At 41.3% G+C, this 23,926-nt stretch overlaps 1 non-coding gene and 1 pseudogene across 1 annotated transcript; both read left to right on the top strand.

Annotated features, from left to right (window-relative positions):
• The first annotated feature begins 4,024 nt into the window (after positions 1–4,024).
• Positions 4,025–14,891, top strand: LOC100654669 (ATP synthase subunit alpha, mitochondrial-like; annotated as a pseudogene).
• Positions 13,307–13,413, top strand: LOC111749501 (U6 spliceosomal RNA). The gene has a single exon (XR_002784633.1). It is a non-coding gene; the product is annotated as a U6 spliceosomal RNA (small nuclear RNA).
• Positions 14,892–23,926: the final 9,035 nt, after the last annotated feature.

Raw genomic sequence — 23,926 nt, forward strand, 5'->3', positions numbered from 1 at the left:
CCAGCCAAGACACCAGTTTCCTCAGTTTAACCTTCCATAGGCAGCCTTCCAGGAGGCTTCCACATTTTTCCTCTTTCATCCAGGGCTTGGAGGAGGCACTACAACTGCAAGGTGTTAAACAGGAGTTTAGGCATGTCTCCAGGACTCCTTATTGGAGAAAGTTTTACTTTTCCTTCTTTCCCTTTAACACAATCCTCCTGCATATTAATTCCTATCACAACTCCTGATATTGCCCTATGAAAAATAAGTAAATAAAAGATGACTAATAGCATATGAGTTTGTGACAATGGAAGTGTTTACTGTACCAGGGTCTCAAAATACAGGCACGGGTGAATAAGGAAGGTTTCTTGTCTGATGTTAACAAAACAATCCTCAGTGCCCAATGACCAATAAATTGCAGCATGGGCTTTGCTCATTAATAAATTACTGATTTGGAATTCCAGTGCCCTCCCCTTTCCTCCCTTCCCTAGACTCAGCACTGAGACCGGAGTCACCAGCTGTCAGTGCTGCTGTTCCTGGATTCTGTAATCACCGAGTCTCAAACCTAAGGTGAACTTAGTGCTGGAATTGAGAACTTTCCCTGTTCAAACGCAAGCCTGCAGGACTCTGCAAGAGGCAATTAGGAGCCCATTACAAGCCATTAGATTGATCAATGTACCTTAAACAATGCGAATGATTTATATGGTTGATTTGTATGGCGAAGAAAAAGAAGGGGGGTGGGAGGACGACTCCAAATCCTTTACATCCGTCTCACTGTTCTGCAGAAGAACCGGGACCAGCCTCTGTCCATCCCAGCCTAGAACCAAGAGAGCGATTTATTTAGAAAACTTCACAGAAAGACACGGGCTCTCCTGGCTCGTCCTGTGGGTAGCGAGATGCACATTCTTTGCCCCTTTCTCTTCTTTCTAAGGTAGAGATTATGAAGACCAAGGCCGTGAGGAGCAGCCGAGGGTCACAGCGACACCACTCCCCTAGCTGAGGGCACCCTGGCGTGCGCCGGGCGGCCGAAGCGGTCCCAGCTGCCTCCCCACCCCTGCTCTGTCGAGGGGGAGGGGGAGGGTGACTTACATGTTTGTTTAACGGAGTGTTGGGGAGCCGTGTGGCCTCCTCATTACGGCTGGATCACAGAACCATTAGCCCTTGAAGTTTTAGCTAGGCTCGGGGAGGAGCCGCGACCCGGCTCCAGGCGTGCAGATGACGCGGGGGGTGGGGAGGGAGGGGATTCGGTGGACACAACTCCTTGCTAGGGCTATTTTGGTTAATCTATCTGGCGAAGACAAAATTACAACAGAGCTGAAGCGATCAAAGCTAGCCCCCGCCACCTCCTCCTCCCGCCGTCCTTCCTAGCCCAAAGTCTGTTTGTAGTTGTCTCTTCGGCTGCAGACATTCGTCGGTCTTCTCACGACAAGGAAATTCCTGCCAGTTTTTCCAGAGCCTGCAAGGAGAGCACAGACGCACTTCACACTTCCCAGAGGAGGAGAATTCCCTTTGTCTTACCTCTCCCACCTCCAGTCTGCCTTCAGAGATGGGGGACAGGGAGCAGGAAATAGAAAGACCCTGGGCTGCGAGGGCGGGGAGTTATAACGGAACCCTAAGTCCAACTCTGCCCCGGCTGGTCCCTCCTCTTCCTCCTCCTTCTTCTTCTCTTTCCCAGCCTTCTCCTATTCCCTTCCTTTTTCCCTCTGTCCTTCCTTCCGATCCTCTGGCTCTTCTTACCACCCAAATCCTCTCCCAGCCTCCCGCGCCCAGAGCCTGGGCATGCGCTGTTTATTTCCCGGTTTTAGTGGTTTGGCGGGAAAGGGCTTCGTCCTGGCTTGTACACGGGTGTCTGGGACAAATTCTTTTGTCTGTGTCTGAAGATGGAAGGGGTAGCATTCTGGGTTGATAATGGGGCACATAGGGAAGGAGCAGAGAAACACCAGGATTTGGAGAGTTGCGCCAGTGTCTTCTGCAGCTAATGTATGGTGGGAGGCCAGGATTTGGAAAACCTTCCAGGTAGACATGATCTCACATTCCCTCCAACTACTCTAATCTGTCCTTTATTCCCTCCTCCCCAGCCCCTACTTTTCGGAATTCTTCTCTGCGTTAGTTGCTCTCTAGCTCCTCCTTAAGACCTCTTAACAAGTCCCTTCAGCTCAGTGAGAGGCTGAGAAAGAAGATCTGTTATAAAATTTCCCCCAAGCGCCCAGACACCCCTGTGACATCTCCGGGAACGGTCTGCGCTCGGTCGACACTTTCATGCTTGCTCGATTTCAGGCACTCTAGAGCCTAGAGCCGAACCTTACGCGAGCTGGTCTCCCCTGTCACATCTATTAATGGCCGACCCTGTGTCTGGCCTTTCGAGAAGCCAAACGGACACCTTCCACTTTGACCCTCTTCTTGGAGTATCAAAAGGCGGGTATACATAGGGGCTAAGGGAGGCTCCGCACACTTCAGACACGTGCGCCTCCGCCCTTCCGCCCCCCCCCCCCGCCACCGGTCTCCGCATGCACAGGGTACACTGATGACAGAGACACACCCGGGCACGAGCCAGCGGCGTCCATCCTCCTTCCCAGTCAGCCAGCAGCAGAAAAAACCGCCTTAATGCCGGGGATAGCGCCGCCGGGAGGCGGGCTCCGCGCTCCAGATGGCTCCCGGGAGGCGGGGGTGTTCGGGTTCCCCAAAGCCAGCTGTGGGCCTCTGCAGCGCGGTGCGGGCGGCCTGGACGCGGTTGGGCCTCCCCTCGCCTCCCGCTGCGCCTCGGCGCCGCCTCCTGCTCTGCACCGAGCTCCGCATCTCCTTAGCCGCAGTCCCCCCAGCGCCCCTCTTCGAGAAACTCCCCGCCGGTCCGCCCGCCTTCCATAGGCTTCTTTACATCTGGGATGCATTGCCCCTTAATTGTCAACCCCATTATTGTGATCAAATGAACGTTGCTAATCTCTGCATATATTGTTTAGGTAAATAGAGGCTGCGTTTAATCAATACACAGGGCCCCAGTCCTCGCAGCGCCAAGTAACTTAAGTCAACGGTGAAAATTTCAGTGTGTGCGTAATTACAGAGCACACGGAATATTCACTTCAGCCTAACTCCACATCTCTTCTCCGACCCGCGGAAACGGGGGGAGGGAACGCGTGGAATCCCCGTCCTCCAAGGGGTCGAGAGCCGGCTCCCTTAGGGAAAGAAAAGGACTTGATAGCAGTGACACCTCGCGCCCCTCCCGCGCCCTCGCTGGAGTGCGCTGTTGAAGCTAGGACCTGGGGCCGCGCTGGGACTGCCCGAGCTTCCGAGCTACTGAATGCAGCGCTCCAAGCCCCTTGCCTTCCGGCTTCTGGACCGTCCCCGCCCCCAGATCAGCCGCAGTGTTGGGGGTGTGACGGGGGCGGCTTCGCACTCAGAGGTTCCCGGCCCCGCGAAGGCTGGGGGCGGGGCCAGGGAGGCAGGTTTGCCTCGCTCTCGGGACGCCCGGGTCCTTGCACGGTGGCTCCTTTTCCTCTCCAGCTCCTCGAATCTGCCAGAGTCCTCCCGAGGGGAGCTCCCGGAAATGCCACCTTTGCAGGAGCAAAAAAGCGCGGGTTAATTGTGCTTCTTTTTAAACAGCTATTGTTTCCTAATTGAGAGTACCTTAGCCCATCCCTTGGGAAGGGACCCGGGTTTCTCCGCAGGGGGCGGGGAGGTCTGGGGAGGTAGGTGGTGGGCTCTGTGGAGGGATGGTATTCGCTTCTTACAGCTTCTCAGCTGCTAGAGTGGCTTTAGAGCGAGGGCCTCTGGGCCTTGGCCCGGAAAGGGTTAGCGGGGAATCTTTCCAGTGACTGCAGAAAGAACCGACTCCTCCCGACGCGCTGGAGTGAGCCCAGTAAGCTGGAGGCACTAACACTTTCTCCTCGGGCAGCTCTGTTGCTGGGAGTTTCTGTTTCTCCTGCTGTCTCTCGGAAACCTTTACTCCATCCCCTGGCACGTTCGATATAAACAACTCCTGTTGTCACCGGAGACCTGCCTTGCATGGAACTATCCCGCTTTAAATAAGAAATATTCTAAAGTCAAAGTCATGTCCTCATGGTGTCAGCGCAACCACCGAACTGCACTACCGCTGGTGCTTGAATTGGGCCGCACGGTATTGGATGGCGGCCGGCTGTTTTTAATTTCTGGAATTGAACTCTTCTATAAGGTATCTCTCCCTGCTTTCTCCTTCACTTAAAAGTTGAATAGCATGTGGGATAAGAGGAAAATTAAACGCAAATGTCAGTGCAATCTCAAAAAAACTTTTGTTTTTCCCTATTACCCATCATTCCTAGGCCTCCCCTCATCTCACCTTCTTCCCAAGCCTGTGACTCTCTTTAACGGATATTCCGACCTTTTACCACCTTTGGAAACCAGCACTGTCTCTCAGTCCACAGGCAGATGGATATGGTTTTAGGCTCTTTCCATCTCGAATGTTAACTTTTTCTGGGATGTGGTTGTTTTTAAGCTAGGACAAGGAAAAACAGGCAAGTGGGATGATAGCCATGGCTCCTAGATAGGCACACGTCCTTCAGAGACCTCAGGAGCTGAGTTCCAGTTGTATTTGGTTGCCATGGAGTCAGCTCCCAGGCATCCTGGAGTAGTACTGCTCTATAGGGTTTTCAAGGCTGTGACCTTCAACCTATCTTCCTAGAGACCTCCAGATGGGTTCAAACTGCCAACCTTTGGGCTAGTACTAGTAGTCGAGTGAACGCTTAACCATCTGCACCACCCAGATACTCCTGGGTTTGAGTTAAGGTCCACCAATTAACGATGCTGTGATCTTTGACAGGCCACAAAACTTCTCAGCTTCTTCATTTCTAAAATGAAGCTAATAATTTCTACTTCTCAGGATTGCTGTGAAGGTTAAATAAAATAAACCAAAAAAAAAAAAAACATTGCCATGGAGTTGATTCCAACTCAAAGCGATCCTATAGGACAAAGTAGAACTGCCCCATAGGGTTTCGAAGAAGCGCCTGGTGGATTCTAACTGCTGACTTTTTGGTTAGCAGCCCTTAACCACTACACCACCAGGGTTTTCCAATAATAAAATAATGTACGAGGGAAATTCCCAGCAATGTGCTTAGTACTTACTAATGGTTAGGTTTTTATAAGTTCTTTTGCTTTTCACTGAAATTGTATTCTCAGCTGAAACTCTGGAACTAAAGGCAGAGCCAATGGCCACTATAAAAAAAGAATTTTAGTGTGTATAGGAGAAACAAGGACCTAGTACGGAATCAGGTTGGATGAACATGAATACAACAACAGCCTGCAGTTACCTGTTTTGGAAGCAGTAAGGTTAGCTGCTCCGATCAAGAACAAGTTTCATGGTCTGGCCTTTACAGGTCTGTACTTGGGAAGGAGTAAGTGTTGACTCTAATAGTAATAATAATAGCTAACGTTTATTGATCAAATATTACGTGCTGAGCACTCTGCCAAGTGTCTTACACACAGCATCTCATTTAATTCACACAATCTTGTCAAGTGAATGTTATTGATATCTCTCTTTTAAACTTTTGTTATGAAACATTTCAAATATACATTTAAAAGTAGATAGAATACTGTGATGAGCCCCTGTATGTCATCACCCACATCAACAATTGTCAATTTATGGCCAAACTTGTTTCATCTATACCTATCCATTCCCCCCTTCCTTGTTTTGAAGCAAATCCCAAACATCATATCTTTTTTTTTGGTAAATATTCCAGAATGTATTCCTAAAAGATAATGCTTTAAAAATGCAAAACCGTGTTATGATCACACTTAACCAAATTTGAAATAACCCTTAATATTTTCAAATCTCTTTATCAGTTGTCTCATAAACTATTTTTTACAATTGGTTATCTCAAACCAAATCTAAGCAATACCCATGCATGACATTTAGTTGATAAGTCTCTTTTTCTCTCATTACAATTTTTTTTGAAGTAACCAAGTCATTTGTCCTGTAGACTGATACCTTTTTTATAAATAAACTGAGGCTCAGACAGTTAAAGGAATTTAGTAAGGGTTAGAAAAGGAATTCAGTCCTAGCTATGTCCAACTCCAGAGTCCAAGCTCCTGATGGCTCTTTGAGATTCTCTTTAAATCAAGTGATGAAAAGTAAGACACAGGAAAAACACAATCACCCATAAAACATCTCAGAACATGTGAGACTCCCTTAAATAACCAGCTCCTTTTTTACCAAGAGTCTGCAGAAAACCTTTCACTTAAAACGCAGGCAAAGTTTGAAATGCAGGAAGAAAAATTGGAAACAGGATAACCCATCATCCTCCTTATGTTTTGAATCTGACTAAACAATTCTTGCATGCAAATGTATCTGTGACATGAATGGATTTTCATTTCTAACAAATATTGAGCAAGGCAAAAGAATTTCTTAAAAGAATCTACCAGTTTCCTTTTTCTTTCTTCTCCTGCTCCCCCTTTTCCTCTGTTCTGTAAGTATAACTAAAACTAGGTAGGGAGAAAACATTTCTTTCCAGTAGTTATTTAAAAATACCAGTCAGATTAACAATTTGGTAGTTTGATATGTGATATCTGGCTTTTGTTACGGTAGTTTTGAAACCATAGTTACCTTAGCAACTGAATACATTTTTTTCTTAAAAAAATTTTTTTAGCTGTCTAGAGGAGAAAAAAGAGAAAGAAAACTTCTTGCCAGAATTTTCCCATAATAGCTTCCATTAGCTACAGTGACTTCTATTGGTGAGGCCAGCACTGCTGTCTCCTGCTGTCACCTGTCATTCACTGATCTAGCAGAGGTTTTGTTTGATAAGGCTGATTTGAGCTTTATAAAACATTTATTTTTTTTCACCTCCAAGGAGCAAATACTAGTAAGGATGGGACTCAGCATCAATCACTGGATGCCATACAAGGGCCTCAACCTACCAGTGGAGCTTCTAGGTGACAAGATACACTAAAACAAACCTGAAGGCCTGGTTTATTAAAAAAAAAAAAAGGATGATTAAAGGACATTAAATCAATCCTTGCAGACTTAGCAAAAGGTAAAAAGTGAGTAGACGAGCCAATAGACTGCTCTGGAATCATTCTGCTATGGTAAGAGTGCAGTGGCCGCAGAGGGCAATGATGCTAGTTGGTAGGATAAAGGAATAAGAGGGGAAGTGTTGTAAATTTGATTGAGTTTTATAGATTTGAGAAAGCATGTGTTGGCATTCAAGGAGGCAAAGTAGACTCAGCAAGGAAAATCGGTGCACATTAGGGCTTCTTGGAGCAACTAGACTGAGTGTTTGAAAGAATATTTACTTACTTCCCGCCCCTCCCCTCTCCTTGCCCCTAATGCACATAGCTCTAAGAAGTTCCTTTTCTTTAAACAAACAAACCAACCAACCTAGTTTTTATAAAATTGCAAATATCCAACTCCTCTGTTTTTAAGACCTGGGGCTATGGTGTGGTAAATCAAAAGATGCAAAAGAAGTGCTTGTTGGCTCTGCTCCTATTAGAAACTTGCCTTCTCTTGCTTTTCAGATGTTTTTTTAAATTGTGCTTTAAGTGAAAGTTTACAGCTTAAGTTAGTTTCTCATACAAAAATTTATATACACATTGTTATGTGACCCTAGTTGCTCTCTCTATAATATGACAACATGCTCCTCCTTTCCACCACGGGAAATCCGGATTCCCCAAGTCCATTCAACTGGCTCCTATCTCTTTCTGCCTTCTTATCTTGCCTCCGGACAGGAGCTGCCCATTTAGTCTCGTGTATCTACTTGAGCTAAGAAGCACACTTTTCACAAGTATCATTTTATGTCTTATAGTCTAGTCTAATCTATGTCTGAAGAGTTGGCTTCAGGAATGGTTTTAGTTCTGGGTTAACAGAAAGTATGGGGGCTATGTCTTCTGGGGTTCATCCAGTCTCAGTCAGACCATTAAGTCTGGTCTTTTTACTAGAATTTGGGTTCTGCACTCACTTTTGTCCTGCTCCATTAGGGACTCTCTGTTGTGTTCCCCATCAGGGCAGTCATTGGTGGTAGCCAGGTACCATCTAGTTCTTCTGGTCTCAGGCTGATGGAGTCTCTGGTTTATGTGGCACTTCTGTTTCTTGGGCTAATATTTACCCTTAACTCTTTGGTGTTCTTCATTCCCCTTTGCTCCAGATGGCTTGGGACCAACTGATGCATCTGAGATGGCCGCTCACTAACTTTTAAGACCCCAGATGCCACTCACCAAAGTGGGATGCAGAACATTTCCTTAATAAACTTTAAAACATGCCTTTTTTTATGGGTCTTCCGGGGATTGTTTATTTAGGCATTCTGCAGGGGGAAAAGAGAATTCTGGAACAGGAAGTGCTCCTATGCAATATAATGGCTCAAGAAAGTTTGAAAGAATAGCTTCTGGTCCTTAGTATTTTATTTTAGATAGTCCTACCTAGGTATAATATTTTGACTTGAGAAATTACATTTGTGCCAGGGTGAGAGCTAGATAGAGAGAAAAAGCAAAAGAGAGAGAAAATCAGCTCTTATTTATAGAAAATGTAATTTTTCTGCAGTAAACTCACCCTAAGTAATACTTTTATTGGATATGTACACATTCCTCTCTTAGACAAAATAGAAAAACAAAAGCAGTCTCTATGAACCAGTGATATCTGTTATGGTTTTTTTTTTTTTAAACCACTCGAACCGTTAAGGAAAACTTGATGACATAGTGGTTAGGTGCTACGGCTACTAACCAAAAGGCCAGCAGTTTGAATTCACCAGGTGCTCCTTGGAAACTCTATGGGGCAGTTCTATTCCGTCCTGCAGGGTCGCTATGAGTCGGAATCAACTTGACAGCAATGGGTTTTCTTTCTTTCTTCTTTTTTTTTTTTAAACCATTAAAGGGATCTACTGCACTGGGTTTTTTTTTTACTGCTTCTTATTTGACCACCTGTGAGACACTATATGTGGGTTACATTTCTATCCCTGGAGCCAGGGGATTGAAGAGAATCCTAGTATTACCAAAGATCAAAAATTAGAGAAGAGTTGTTCTCCAAAGGAAAATTCTGACACTATTTGCTAGCAGAAGGAAGAGGGAGCAGATAGTGGGAAGATTAAAAAAAAAAAAAAAAAAGAAGATGTTTATTACAGCTAGCAATACTTACTGATTAATTAGATAGAGGAGATGAGGAACTCTGGAATGATTACTCTGAAAATTTAAGCCTCAGCCGCAACAGACATTCACTACTAGAATTAGAGAAGTGTGCAGTAGGTTGTTTTTGTTTCCACTCCTTCTCCCTTTTCTTTTTTTTAAGAATTTTTCAAAAAAATAATTTCAAGCTTACGGAAAAGTTCCAAGAATCATACAAAGCAACACTCCTGTATATCCTTTACCAGATTCACCAATTTTTAATATTTTGCGTTATTTATTTCATCATCTTCTCAGCAGATTCAGATTTGCAAAGAAGACTATAGGTTTGGTTCGAGACAAACTGTGTTTGAAATAATGGTGAGATATCCAAGTAGAAAAGCTCAGCAGGCATTTGTAGTCAAGGGCCTAGAGCTCAGGAGATTATCTCCGATAAAGATAAAAATTTGAAGAAAAAAAAATAATTGAGACTAATTGGGCTAGGGTGTGGCTTTCGAGGAAAAGTCTAGTACTGGAAGACAGAAGATCTTAGTTCTTGCCTAGGAAAAGGCATGTGATGTTCTTTTCCATCTCTTAGTCTCCTCTAATGGGCCGAATGCTTTTGGTCCCTAGTTCATATCTGAAGAGTACTCTGAAAATACATGAAGTTTATTATGTGGGTTTGTTGGGGGAGATTTTATATAAATGGAAGATTCATCATTATTAATATGGGTTATAGGTACATTCCGGTTTCTGTTGTTGAGTAACAAACCACCCCAAAATGTGGCAGCATAAAGTGACACTTTATTATGCATACAGGTTTTGTGGTCAGGAATTCAGATAGGATACAGTGAAGATCAATGACTACATCATACATGAAATCTCCCCGAGAAAACTCAAAGGCTGGCGGTGACTCAGTTGAGGGCTGGAATCATCTGGGCATATCTTCACTCACATGTCTGGCAGTCAATACTATTCATTAGCCAGAATACCTTCACATGGTTTCTCTGTGTGGTCTCTTGGCCATGGGCTAGTTTGAGCTTCTTTACAGCATGGCAGCTGGGTTCGCATAGTGAATGTCTCAAGAGAACAAGATGAAACACATGGCATTTTTGTCATCTAGTCTTGGAATTCAAGTACAGTCACTGCAGCAGTACTCTCTTGGTTGAGGCAGTCACAAATGTCTTCCCAGTTTCAAGGGGAAAGGACATCAGCTCTACCTCTCAAGGGGAGGAGTGTTAAGGTGACATTGTAAAATAAACACTTGGGATAGGAGACATTGGTGCATACTTTGTGCAATAACACATGAACACATGTACACACACATAAAGGGAGTCTCCTAACAGAGCGCAGGCAGTTGACATCTGAGAGCTATTTTTCTGATGTCTATGGTAGTTGAAAATTGAAGTCACATGGTAAAATAAACACTTGGGACATGAATGAGATATAAGGCAGGATTTTACATATTCTCTGAGGCTTCGTTATTAGGAATTTTCTTGAAAATATAAGATCTGTAGTTTTAACATTTTGCTCTCACATGTACGATATAGTAAGTTCTTCAAACTTCTCATCAGCAGATGAACAGCAGCAAGTCCAGAATTACAATCTCTACAGGAATTTCTCGTTCGACTCAAAGCACTGCTGGAGGGGATTGATGGAAACACTTGATCGTTCACATTTCTTTAAAATAAAATTTGATGGACTGTTTCAACAGAGAATTATTTATAATTGTAAAAATAATGTTAAATCTCTTTTGTGAATTCCTTTTTATTAGATCCTGTTGGATTACATAATCTTGAAAGTTTGGGATATTGGAAGTCAGCCTGCATCTTTGAAAGAAACCTTAATACTTTTCTTCCTTACTGCAGTTTCATCCCACCCCCCCATATGGAAAGTGATGGAGAAAATGTCCTAATATTTGGTTAACAAATTAAAAGCCCGTGTTTAAATGCTTTAATATCCTGGTTCTATTTCACTGTGTCATCAGGGTTTGACTTACCAGCTATAAAATTACATAAGAAACCTTTTGAATGGAGAACTGTTGACAGTATCTGAACTTCTGTACATATACTGTGATCTGATATGACTACATCAATTGCGGCAGCCTACTGTAGCTCACTCAGACCATCTCTGAAATCAGTGATGCATTTTCAGAGATCTGACACAGGTCGGGGCTGGGCTTCATTTCAATATCCAATGCATGTTACTTTTTCAACAGTTCAGGCTTTTTCCACCCTTCTTAAAATCTTTTTGCAAAATTAAAAAAAAAAAAAAGACCTCTTTTAAGGACAAAACAATTGGTATACTTGGGTTGTTGTTGTTGTTAGGTGCTATCAAGTCAGTTCTGACTCATGGCGACCCTATGTACAACAGACCAAAACACTGCCCGATCCTGTGCCGTCCTCACAATTGTTGCTATGTTTGAGCCCATTGCAGCCTTTGTGTCAGTCCACCTTGTTGAGGGTCTTCCTCTTTTTCACTGACCCTCTACTTTACCAAATATGATGTCCTTCTCCAGGGACTGATCCCTCCTGATAACACATCCAAAGAATGTAAGATGAACTCTCACCATTCTCGCTTCTAAGGAGAATTCTGGCTATACTTCTTCTAAGACAGACTTGTTTGGTCTTCTGGCAGTCGATGGTATCCATGGTATAGTCAATATTCTTTGCCAACACTATAATTCAAGTGTATCAATCCCTCTTCAGTCTTCCTTATTCATTGTTCAGCATTCATATGCCCGTGAGACGATCGAAAATACCATAGCTTGGGTCAAATGCTCCTTAGTCCTTAAAGTGGCGTCTTTGCTTTTTAACACTTTAAGAAAGTCTTTTGCAGCAGATTTGCCAATCCAATGGGTCTTTTAATTTCTTGACTGCTGTTTTCTATGGGTATTGATTGTGGATCCAAGTAAAATGAAATCCTTGACAACTTCGATATTTTCTCCGTTTATTATGATGTTGTTTATTGGTCCACTTGCGATGATCTTTGTTTTCTTTATGTTGAGGTGCAATCCATACTGAAGGCTGTGGTCTTTGATCTTCATCAGTAAGTGCTTCAAGTCCTCCTCACTTTTCAGCAAGCAAGGTTGTGTCATCTACTTATCATGGGTTCTTAATGAGTCTTCCTTCAATCCTGATGCCACATTCTTCTTCATATAGTCCAGCTTCTCAGATTATTTCCTCAGCATAGAGATTGAATAAGTATGGCAAAAGGATACACCTCTAACGAGTACCTTTCCTGACTTTAAACAAGAAGTATCCCCTTGTTCTGTTCAAATGACTGCCTCCTTCCTGGTCTACATACTTACAGGTTCCGCATGAGCACAATTAAATGTTCTGGAATTCCCATCTTCACAATGTTATCCGTAATTTGTTATGATCCACACAGTCCAATACCTCTTCATGGTCAATAAAACACAGGTAAACATCTTTCTGATATTCTCTGCTTTCAGCCAAGATCAGGGACAGATTATCTAGTTAGCAAGTTACTCGTGGGCTTAATTGTGTTTACTTACTAATCCGTAGTGCATGGTTTAACATGGGTTTCACCACATCAAAGATGTGATGAAAAATAGGTGATATTTTGCACAACTGTGCACTACAGATTAATAAGCACAAGTAAGCCCACAATGCCTTGCTTATTGAGTAATCAGTCACCAGCCGAGATCCATTTGACATCAGCAATGATACCCTTTGTTCCATGTCCTCTTCTGAATCTAGCATTAATTTCTGGCGGTTCCCTGTAGAATGCTGCAATGGTTTTTGTATTACCTTCACCAAAATTTTACTTGTGTGTGATATTAATGATACTGTTCTATAATTTCCGAATTCAGCTGGATCACCTTTCTCTGGAGTGGGCACAAATATGGATCTCTCCCAGTAGGTTGGCCAAGTAGCTGTCTTCCAAATTTCTTGGCATAGTGAGCACTTGCAGCGCTGCATCCATTTGTTGAAACATGTCAATTTATATTCTGTTTATCCCTGGAGACTTGTTTTTCACCAGTGCCTTCAGTGCAGTTTGGACTTCTTCCTTCAACACCATCAGTTCTTTGTCATGTGCTACCTCCTAAAGTGGTGGAATATTGACCAGTTCTTTTTGGTACAGTGACTCTGTGTATTCCTTCCATTTTCTTTTGTTGCTTCCTGTGTTGTTTAATATTTTGACCACAGCTTATCAACTAAGAAAGGAGAAAAGATGTTTATTATTTAGGAAGTACAGAACCAAGGGAAAAGAGTTTTGGAGGTTGAAAATTTGTCATTTTAAAACATTAAATTGAGCACTTGCTTTGACAGTACATATACTAAAATTGGAACGATACAGAGAAGATTGGCATGGCCCTCATGCAAGGATGACATGAAAATTTGAGAAGCATTCCATATTTTCGAGATATTGTGAAGAGAACAGGAGCCATTGTGGATGTTCCAGTCCGTGAGGAGCTGCTGAATCATGTAGTAGGTGCCCTTGGTAATGCTATTGATGGAAAGAGTCCAGTTGGTTCCAAGACCTATAGGCGAGTTGGAATGAAAACCCCTGGAATTATTAATAGAATTTCTGAGAAGGAACCAATGCAAACTGGCATTAAAGCTGTAGTTAGTTAGGTGTTGACTGGTCGTGGTCAGTGTGAGTTGATTATTGGTAACTGAAAGCCTGGCAAAACATCAATTACTATTAACACAATCATTAACCAGAAACACTTCAATGATGGAACTGATGAAAAGAAGAATCTATAGTGTATCTACATTACTATTGATCAAGGGACGCACTGTTGCCCAGTTGGTAAAGAGACTCAAAGGTGCAGTTGACATGAAGTACACCATTGTGGTTTCAGCTACTGCTTCTGATGCTCCCCCACTTCAGTACCTGTCTCCTTATTCTGGCTTTCTATGGGAGAATATTTTAGAGAATCGCAAGCACACTTCATCATCTATTGTCCAAACAGGCTGTGGCTTACCGTCAGATATCTGTTACTCTGCCAACCCTCTGGTTGTGACGCCTATTCTGGTGATGTGTTCTATCTACATTCCTGTCTGCTGGAGAAAGCAGCCAAAATGAACAATTCTTTTGGTGGCAGCTCCTTGACTGCTTTACCAGTCATAGAAATACAAGCTGGTGATCTGTTTGCTTATGTTGCAGTGAATGCCATTTCCATTACTGACGGACAGACCTTCTTGGAAACAGAATTGTTCTACAAAGGTATCCTCCAACCAACAGTATATGAGAGTTCTAGATCCTTCATGTCCGCACCAACACACAAGTTTATCAATCCTTTTAATTATAGCCATTCCAGTGAATGTGCAATAGTATCTCATTGAGATGTTGATTTCGATTTTGTAAGGGCATTATTCTTAACATAACTGGGCAAACCAGTGCCATGAAGTGGGTGGCAGGTACCATAAAGCTGGAGTTGGCCTGGTACTGTGAGGTGGCTGCATTTGCCCAGCTCAGTTCTGAACTTGATGCTGCCACTCAACAACTCTGAGTCTTAGTATCTGTCTGACTGGGTTGCTGATGCAAGGACAGTATTCTTCCATGGCTATTAAAGAACAAGTGGCTGTCATCTATGCTGGTGTAAGGGGCTATCTTGATAAAGTAGACCCCTGCAAAATCACAAAGCTTGGGAATACTTTCTTGTCTTACATTATTACCATCACCAGTCCCTGTTGGGCGTTATCAGGGCTGATGGAAAGATTTCCCAGAACAGTTAGATGCAAAACTGAAAGAGATAGTAACAAACTTCTTGGTTGGATTTGAAACTTAAACCCCTATGGATTCATAGCAAATACCAGTTTGGTTTTGTCATCATTTCTTTTAGAAGTCAGTTTTATTTGTAAATGGATTACTTATGTTCCTGATGTACAGAAATCATGTTAGAAATCAATCATGTTAGAAATCATGTTAGAAATAAAGCTTCCATATGGCTTGGGGGGCGGGGAAGAAACATTAAATTGAATATAATACATCTCAATAATAATTAGATGAAGTGATATTAACTCAGAGATAACACATTTTTCTGTGTGCCTAGTTTGACTATAATTGAGGAATGTGGGAGGAAGTGTATAGAAATTTGTATTAGTTAGGATTTGTCTGGGTACACGTGTCAAAACAAACAGAAACCAAAGTAAACAACAGTAGCTTGAAGTTCAGAAGATAGAAGCTTATTTCTCAACTGCTGTCATGGATTGAATTGTGTCCCCCCAAAATGTGTGTCAACTTGACTAGTCCAAGATTCCCAGTATTGTGTGATTGAACACCATTTTGTCACATTATGTGATTTTCCTGTGTGTTGTAAATCCTACCTGTATGATGTTCAGGAGGTGGGATTAGAAGCAGTTACATTAATGAGACAGGACTCAATCTACAAGATTAAGTTCCGTATTAAGTCAATCTCTTTTGAGATATAAAAGATAGAAGGGAGCAGAGAGACATGGGGACCTCATATCACCAAGAAAGTAGGGCCAAGAGCAGAGTGCATCCTTTGGACCTGCAAAGGAAGAAGAAAGGGGAGGAAATGAAGGAAATATGGTCAAAATCTTGGTAACTTTTAAATTTGGGTTGTAGGGTTTATTATACCATTTTCTTTTTATTTTTTATTATGTTTGAAAAGTTTCATAATAAAAGAAAACATTTTGGGGGGGTGAGGAGCCAAGATGATGGAGTAGTCAGATGCTTCCAGTGAACCCTCTTACAACAAAGACCCGAAAAACAAGTGAAAATGTTACACTTATGACAAGCTAAAAGCCCATAACATCAAAGGCAAAGTCAGAAAATGGACTGAGTGGCATGGGTAGCAAGAGACGGTTCAGAAGCACAGAGGAGTTACAGGACCCAAATCGCTGGGAACCCTCAAGCACCATTCCTGGGAGTGCCTTCGGTGGACTGGTGGTAGTGTTTGGCTGCAGTTTCCTCAGGAGAAACATCCAGCCGCATGGCCTACTCACACCTCTGGAACCAGAGAAGAATGGCGCTCTCAGTAAAAGCTAAGTATTTGCATATATTTTACCACGCCCCCCACCCCGAAGCTGGCTTCAGTGGCTGTTGATTTCCCTGGACCTGAGGTAGGTCTTGCTGCACAACCTGAGCCATTCTCCCAGCCTTGGAGAAGGAATAAATTCACAACTGGGGAAAAGATAATCTGCCAGCTCCACTAACCTTGGGAGCTCAGGACAGAAGTGGCTCCTATCCAGGCATAAATGGTCCATGGACTTTGAATACCTTTCCCCCCTGCATGGACCTGTGTGGGCCTATTTCAGGAGAATAGGCTCTTGTTGGCAGACTTCAGCTGTTTCAGCTGTGCGGTAGAGAGGTGGGTGTTTGATGTTTGATAATGCTTTGGCTATTAAACAGGGCCCTCACCTACCCACATTACGGGCCTAAGGACTGGAGACTCCACTCAGGTCACCCAGCCACTCGTGACAGGGGTCCGAGGATAACTGGTACCTCCCAGTCCTTACAGCTAAAAGCATTCAGTGCCCAAGGTCCATCTGCAGAATCCACCCACATGTGTGCTGTAGGGAACAAGGACGTGCTTTCCTCACAGACACTTGGGGGATGGTTGTCAGCCCCCTGCCTTATTCAGAGCATGACTCTCTGCTGCAACCAGATACCAGTACCTACACCAATCACCCCTGCCCCCCTAATACTGTAGGACAGAGCCTGTACCACACACTTGATAATCAGCTACCTGGACACCTGAGTTGAATCCATACAAGAAAAGTGACTGGACTCCTGGTTTCATATACTTGGTAACAGCTCTAGCCATCTGGTGACAGGAAGTTAGAGCTTCAAAGGCAAAAATAATCGCACTAGCTCACTCAAGCAACCCATCTGGGCATATCAGAACACAAAAAAGTAAGAAGCTAGAATACAGTAAGCAAACATAAAACAAACTAATACAATAACTTTTAGACGGCTTGGAGACAACAGTCAATATCAAATCACATAAAGAAGCAGACGATGATTGCTTCAATAAGCTCTCAAAACAGGGAATCAAGAGATCTTCTGGATGAGGATGCCTTCCTGGAATAACCGGATGCAGAATACAAAAGAGTAATGTACAGAATTCTTCAAGACATCAGGAAGGAGATCAGGCAATATGCAGAACAAACCAAGGAACACAAAGCAGTTGAAGAAATTAAAAAAGATTATTCAAGAACATAATGAAAAATTTAATAAGCTGCAAGAATCCATACAGAGACAGCAAGCAGAAATTCAGAAGATTAACAATAAAATTATAGAATTAGACAACCCAATAGAAAATCAGAGGAGCAGAATTGAGGAAGTGGAAGGCAGAATTTGTAAGACTGAAGATAAAGCACTTGCCACCAATATACTTGAAGAAAAATCAGATAAAATAATTAAAAAAAAAAAATGAAGAAACCCTAAGAATCATGTCGGACTCTATCAAGAGAAATAACCTATGAGTGATTGAAGTACCAGAGCAGGGAGAGATAACAGAAAATATGGAGAGAATTGTTGAAGATTTGCTGGCAGAAAACTTCCCTGATATTGTGAAAGATGGGAAGATATCTATCCAAGATGCTCATCGAACTCCACATAAGGTAGATCTTACAAGAAAGTCATCAAGACATAATCAAACTTGCCAAAACCAATGATAAAGAGAAAATTTTAAGAGCAGCTGGGGATAAATGAAAAGTCACCCACAAAGGAGAGTCAATAAGAATAAGCTTGGACTACCCAGCAGAAACCATGTGGGCAAGAAGTCAGTGGGATGACTTACATAAACCACTAAAGGAAAAAAATTGCCAGCCAAGAATCATATATCCAGCAAAACTGTCTCTCAAATATGAAGGTGAAATTAGGACATTTCCAGATAAACAGAAGTGTAGGGAATTCATAAAAACCAAACCAAAACTACAAGAAATACTAATGGGAGTTCTCTGGTTAGAAAATCAATAATATCAGATGTCAACCCAGGACTAGAACGCTGTACAGGGCAATCAGATGTCAACCCAGATAGGGAAATCACAAAAATAAATCAAGATAAAAAAAATGCTCAAAACAGGGAAACAGTGATGTCATTATGTAAAAGAAGACAACATTAAAACAACAAAGAGGGACTAAGAAATACAGTCATAGATCTTTCACATGGAGAGGAAGACAAGGCGATATAAAGAAATAAAAGTTAGGTTTAAACTTAGAAAAATAGGGGTAAATATTAAGGTAACCACAAAAGAGACTAACAATCCTACTCATCAAAATAAAATACAAGAAAGAAATAGAGACTCAGCAGAAACAAAATCAACTACAAAGAATAAGAGGAAAAGACAATATATAAACATAAGCTACTCAGCACAAAAATTAAGTAGGAAAAAAACTATCAACAACACACAAAAAAGACATCAAAATGACAGCACTAAACCCACCTATCCGTAATTATGCTGAATGTAAATGGACTAAATGCACCAATAGAGATAGAGAGTGGCAGAATGGATTAAAAAACACGATCCGTAATATGCTGTCTACAAGAGACACACCTTAGACTTAGAGACACAAACGAACTAAAACTCAAAGGATGGAAAAAATATATCAAGCAAACAACAATCAAAAAAGCAGGAGTGGCAATATTAATTTCTGACAAAATAGACTTTAAACCCACCACAAAGGATAAGGAAAGACACTATATAATGATTAAAGGGTTTTTTATACCAGGAAGATATAACCATATTAAATATTCATGCACCCAATGACAGCGTTGCAAGATACATCAAACAAACTCTAACAGCATTGAAAAGTGAAATAGACAGCTCCACAATTATAGTGGGAGACTTCAACATACCACTTTCGGTGAAGGACAGAACATCCAGAAAGAAGCTCAATAAAGACACAATCAACCAACTTGACCTCATAGACGTATACAGAACACTCCACCCAACAGTAGCCAAGTATACTTTCTTCTCTAGTGCACATGGAACATTCTCTAGAATAGACCACATATTAGGTCATAAAGCAAGCTTTAGCAGAATCCAAAACATCGAAATATTACAAAGCATCTTCCCTGACCATAAGGCCATAAAAGTAGAAGTCAATAACAGAAAAAGCAGGGAAAAGAAATCAAATACTTGGAAACTGAGCAATACCCTGCTTAAAAATGACTGGGTTATAGGAGACATGAAGGATGGAATAAAGAAGTTCACAGAATCCAATGAGAATGAAAACACTTCCTATCAGAACCTTTGGGACACAGCGAAAGCAGCACTCAGAGGTCAATTTGTATCAATAAATGCACACATCCAAAAAGAAGAAAGAGCCAAAATCAAAGAATTATCCCTAAAACTTGAACAAATAGAAAGAGCAACAAAAGAAACCCTCAGGCACCAGAAGAAAGCAAATAATAAAAATTAGATCAGAATTAAGTGAAATAAAAAGAACAGAAAAACAGTTGAGTTAACAAGACCAAAAGCTGGTTCTTTGAAAAAATTAACAAAATTGATAAACCATTGGCCAAACTGACAAAAAGAAAACTGGAGAGGAAGCAAATAGTCTGAATAAGAAACAAGATGGGCAATATTACAACAGACCTCACTGAAATTAAAAGAATCATATCAGATTACTATGAAAAATTGTCCTCTAACAAATTTGAAAACCTAGAAGAAATGGATGAATTTCTACAAACACACTACCTACCTAAACTAACACAAACAGAGGTAGAACAACTAAATAAACCCATAACAAAAGAAGAAATTGAAAAGGTAATTTAAAAACTCCCAACAACAACAACAAAAAAGCTCTGGGCCTGATGGCTTCACTGCAGAGTTCTATCAAACTTCATTCTATGAAGCCAGCATATCCCTGATACCAAAACCAGGTAAAGACACCACAAAAAAAGAAAATTACAGACCTATATCCTTCATGAACTTAGATGCAAAAATCCTCAGCAAAATTCTAGCCAATAGAATTCAACAACATATCACAAAAATAATTCACCATGATCTAGTGGGGTTCATACCAGGTGTGGAGGGATGGTTCAACAGTACAAAAACAATTAATGTGATTCATCATATAAATAAAACAAAAGACAAGAACCACATGATCTTATCAATTGATACAGAAAAGGGATTTGACAAAGTTCAAAACCCATTCATGGTAAAAACTCTCAGCAAAATAAAAACAGAAGGAAAATTCCTCAACATAGTAAAGGGCATTTATACAAAGACAACAGCCAACATCACCCTAAATGGAGAGAGTCTAAAAGCATTCCCTTCCAAATCAGGAAGCAGACAAGGATGCCCTTTATCACCACTTATTCAACATTGTGCTGGAGGTCCTAGCCAGAGCAATTAGACTAGATAAAGAAATAAGGGGCTTCCAGATTGGTAAGGAAGATATAAAAGTATCTCTATTTGCAGATGACATGATCTTATACACAGAATACCCTAAAGAATCCTCAAGAAAACTACTGAAACTAATAGAAGAGTTCAGGAGATAAACATACAAAAATCAGTTGAATTCCTCTACATCGACAAAAAGAACATTGAAGAGGAAATCACCAAATCAATACCATTTACAGTAGCTCCCAAGAAGATAAAATACTTACGAATAAATCTTACCAGAGATGCAAAAGACCTATACAAAGAAAACTACAAGACACTACTGTGATATACCAAAGGAGACCTACGTAAGTGGAAAAACATACCTTGCTCATGGATAAGAAGACTTAACATTGTAAAAATGTCTATTCTACAAAAAGCCATCTATAGATACAATGCAATTTGGATCCAAATTCCAAAGACATTTTCCAATGAGATTGAGAAACAAATCACCAACTTCATATGGAAGAGAAAGAGGCCCCAGATAAGTAAAGCATTACTGAAAAAGAAGAACAAAGTGGGAGGCCTTACTCTACTTGGTTTTAGAACCTATTATACTGCCACAGTAGTCAAAACAGCCTGGTACTGGTACAACAACAGATACATAGAGATGGAACAGAATTGAGAATCCAGACATAAATGCATCCACATATGAGCAGCTGATATTTGGCAAAGGCCCAAAGTCAGTTAAATGGGGAAAAGACAGTCTCTTTTAACAAATGGTGCTGGCATAACTGGATATCCGTCTGCAAAAAAATGAAACAAGACCCATACCTCACACCATGCACAAAAATGAACTCAGAATGGATCAAAGGCCTAAATATAAAATCTAAAACAATAAAGATCATGGAAGGAAAAATAGGGACAACACTAGGAGCCCTAATACATGGCATAAACAGTATACAAAACATTACTAACAATGCAGAAGAGAAACTAGATAAGTGGGAGCTCCTAAAAATCAAACACCTATGCTCATCCAAAGACTTCACCAAAAGAATAAAAAGATTACCTACAGACTGGGAAAAAGTTTTTAGCTATGACATTTCTGATCAGCATCTGATCTCTAAAATCTACATGACACTGCAAAAACTCAACAACAAAAAGACAAATGACCCAATTAAAAAATGGGCAAAGGATATGAACAGACACTTCATTAAAGAAGACAATTCAGATAGCTAACAGATAGACAAGGAAATGCTCACGATCATTAGCCATTAGAGAAATGCAAATCAAAACTACAATGAAATTCCATCTCGCCCCAACAAGGCTGGCATTAATCCAAAAAAACACAAAATAATAAATGTTGGAGAGGTTGTGGAGAGACTGGAACACTTATACACTGCTGGTGGGAATGTAAATGGTACAACCACTTTGGAAATCGATTTCTCACTTCCTTAAAAAGCTAGAAATAGAACTACCATAAGATCCAGCACACCCATGTTTATTGTAGCACTGTTTACAATAGCAAAAAAGATGGAAGCAACCAAGGTGCCCATCAACGGATGAATGGATAAATAAATTATGGTATACTCACACAATGGATTACTACGCATCGATAAAGAATGATGAATCCATGAAACATTTCCTAACATGGAGGAATTTGGAAGGCATTATGCTGAGTGAAATAAGTTGCAAAAGAACAAATATTTTATAAGACCACTATTATAAGAACTCAAAAAATAGTTTAAACAGGGAAGAAAATATTCTTTAATGATTACAAGAGTGGGAAGGGAGGGAGGGAGAGGGGTATTCACTAATAGATAGGAACTATTTTAGGTGAAGGGAAAGACAACACACAATACAGGAGAGGTCAGCACAACTGGACTAAACCAAAACCAAAAAGTTTCCTAAATAGACTGAATGCTCCAAAGGCCAGTGTAGCAAGAGCAGGAATTTGGGGACCATGGTTTCAGGGGACATCTAGGTCAATTGGCATAATAAAATCTATTAAGAAAATATTCTGCTTTCCACTTTGGAGAATGGCATCTGGGGTCTTAAATGCTAGCAAGCAGCTACCTGAGATGCATCAATTGGTCTCAACCCACTTGGAACAAAGGAGAATGAAGAACACCAAAGACACAAGGTAATTATGAGCCCGAGAGACAGAAAGGGCCACATAAACCAGATACTACATCATCCTGAGACCAGAAGAACTAGATGGTGCCCGGCTACAACTGATGACTTCCTTGACAGGGAACACAGCAGAGAACCCCTGAGGGAGCACGAGAGCAGTGGGATGCAGACCCCAAGTTCTTGTAAAAAGACCAGACTTAATGGTCCGACTGAGACTAAAAGGACTCTGGTGTCATGGTCCCCAGACCTTCTGTTAGCCCAGGACAGGAGCCATTCCCAAAGCCAACTCTTCAGACAGGAATTAGACTGGATTATAGGATAGAAAATGGTACTGGTGAAGAGTAAGCTTCGAGGATTAAGTAGACACATGAGACCATGTGGGCAGCTCCTGTCTGGAAAATAGATGAGAGGGCAGAGGGGGTGAGAAACTGGCTGAATGGACACCAAAATAGAGAGTGGAGGGAAGGGTTGTGCTGTCTCACTAGAGGGAGAGCAACTAGGAGTGTATAGCAAGACTTGACTTGTAAACTTTCACTTAAAGAACAATAAAAATTAAAAAATAAAAAGAAAACATTTTTTAAATAATCAAGTTCAAAAATTCTAAAACCTAAGCAATAATATGAGTTCCATGATTATCTTCAGTTTCTTCACATATAAAAGGGAGATGATTGTACTTATCCTAAACAATTAATAGCACTTCAGTGAAGGTCAAATGTAAAATTGCCAGTGAAAGTGTTTTGGAGCCTATAATATAGTGTGGGTGTCAGCTGTCATTGTTGATGATGTGTTTGTCATTTTTGTTACTATTATTGATGTGAGGGCAGAGACCATTTCTCATTATTCTGTACTGTATCTCCAGTGTCTAGTAAACGCCTGACACATAACAGTATAAAGTAAGTGTTTGATGAGTGAAAACAAAATTTTTAAGAAAAAAATTTGTATCTGAAATTGACATGGACTCATCAGACTAGAATAGACCCGAGAAATCAATAACCTCATGTTATTTATGAGGGAACTCAGGCTCAGAGAAATTAAATAGTGACCTAAAACAGCACAGCTTGAGAGAATTTCAGTCCAGGAGAAGAGGGAAAGGCATGAACACCCTCAAAATCAGAAGCGAAACACCAGAAACCCAGACAGAATCTTATTCCCTTTTAAGCTACACGTGGGAAAATGTGCCGTAGTACGATCACGTGGCGCTTCTTGTTATAGCCCTAAGGAACAGTACATTCTTCAGCAATACTCAAATTTTGTTCTGTCAACTCTTGTTTCCAAACAGGAGGCTAGCTAGTGGGAACTCAAAAATCTTTTTGTCGTTCCAGCGTTTTGGTTTTGATGGTCCCTGTTATAAGAATTGGAGCCCTGGTGGTACAGTGGTTAAGAGTTCAGCTGCTAACCAAAAGGAAACTCTGTGGGGCAGTTCTACTCTGTTCCATAGTGTCCATAGGTAGAATTGACTTGACAGCAATGGATTTGGTTTTTGGTTATAAGAATTT

The sequence above is a fragment of the Loxodonta africana genome, chromosome 6 (assembly GCF_030014295.1).
Source record: "Loxodonta africana isolate mLoxAfr1 chromosome 6, mLoxAfr1.hap2, whole genome shotgun sequence".
In the NCBI taxonomy this organism is placed as follows: domain Eukaryota; kingdom Metazoa; phylum Chordata; class Mammalia; order Proboscidea; family Elephantidae; genus Loxodonta; species Loxodonta africana.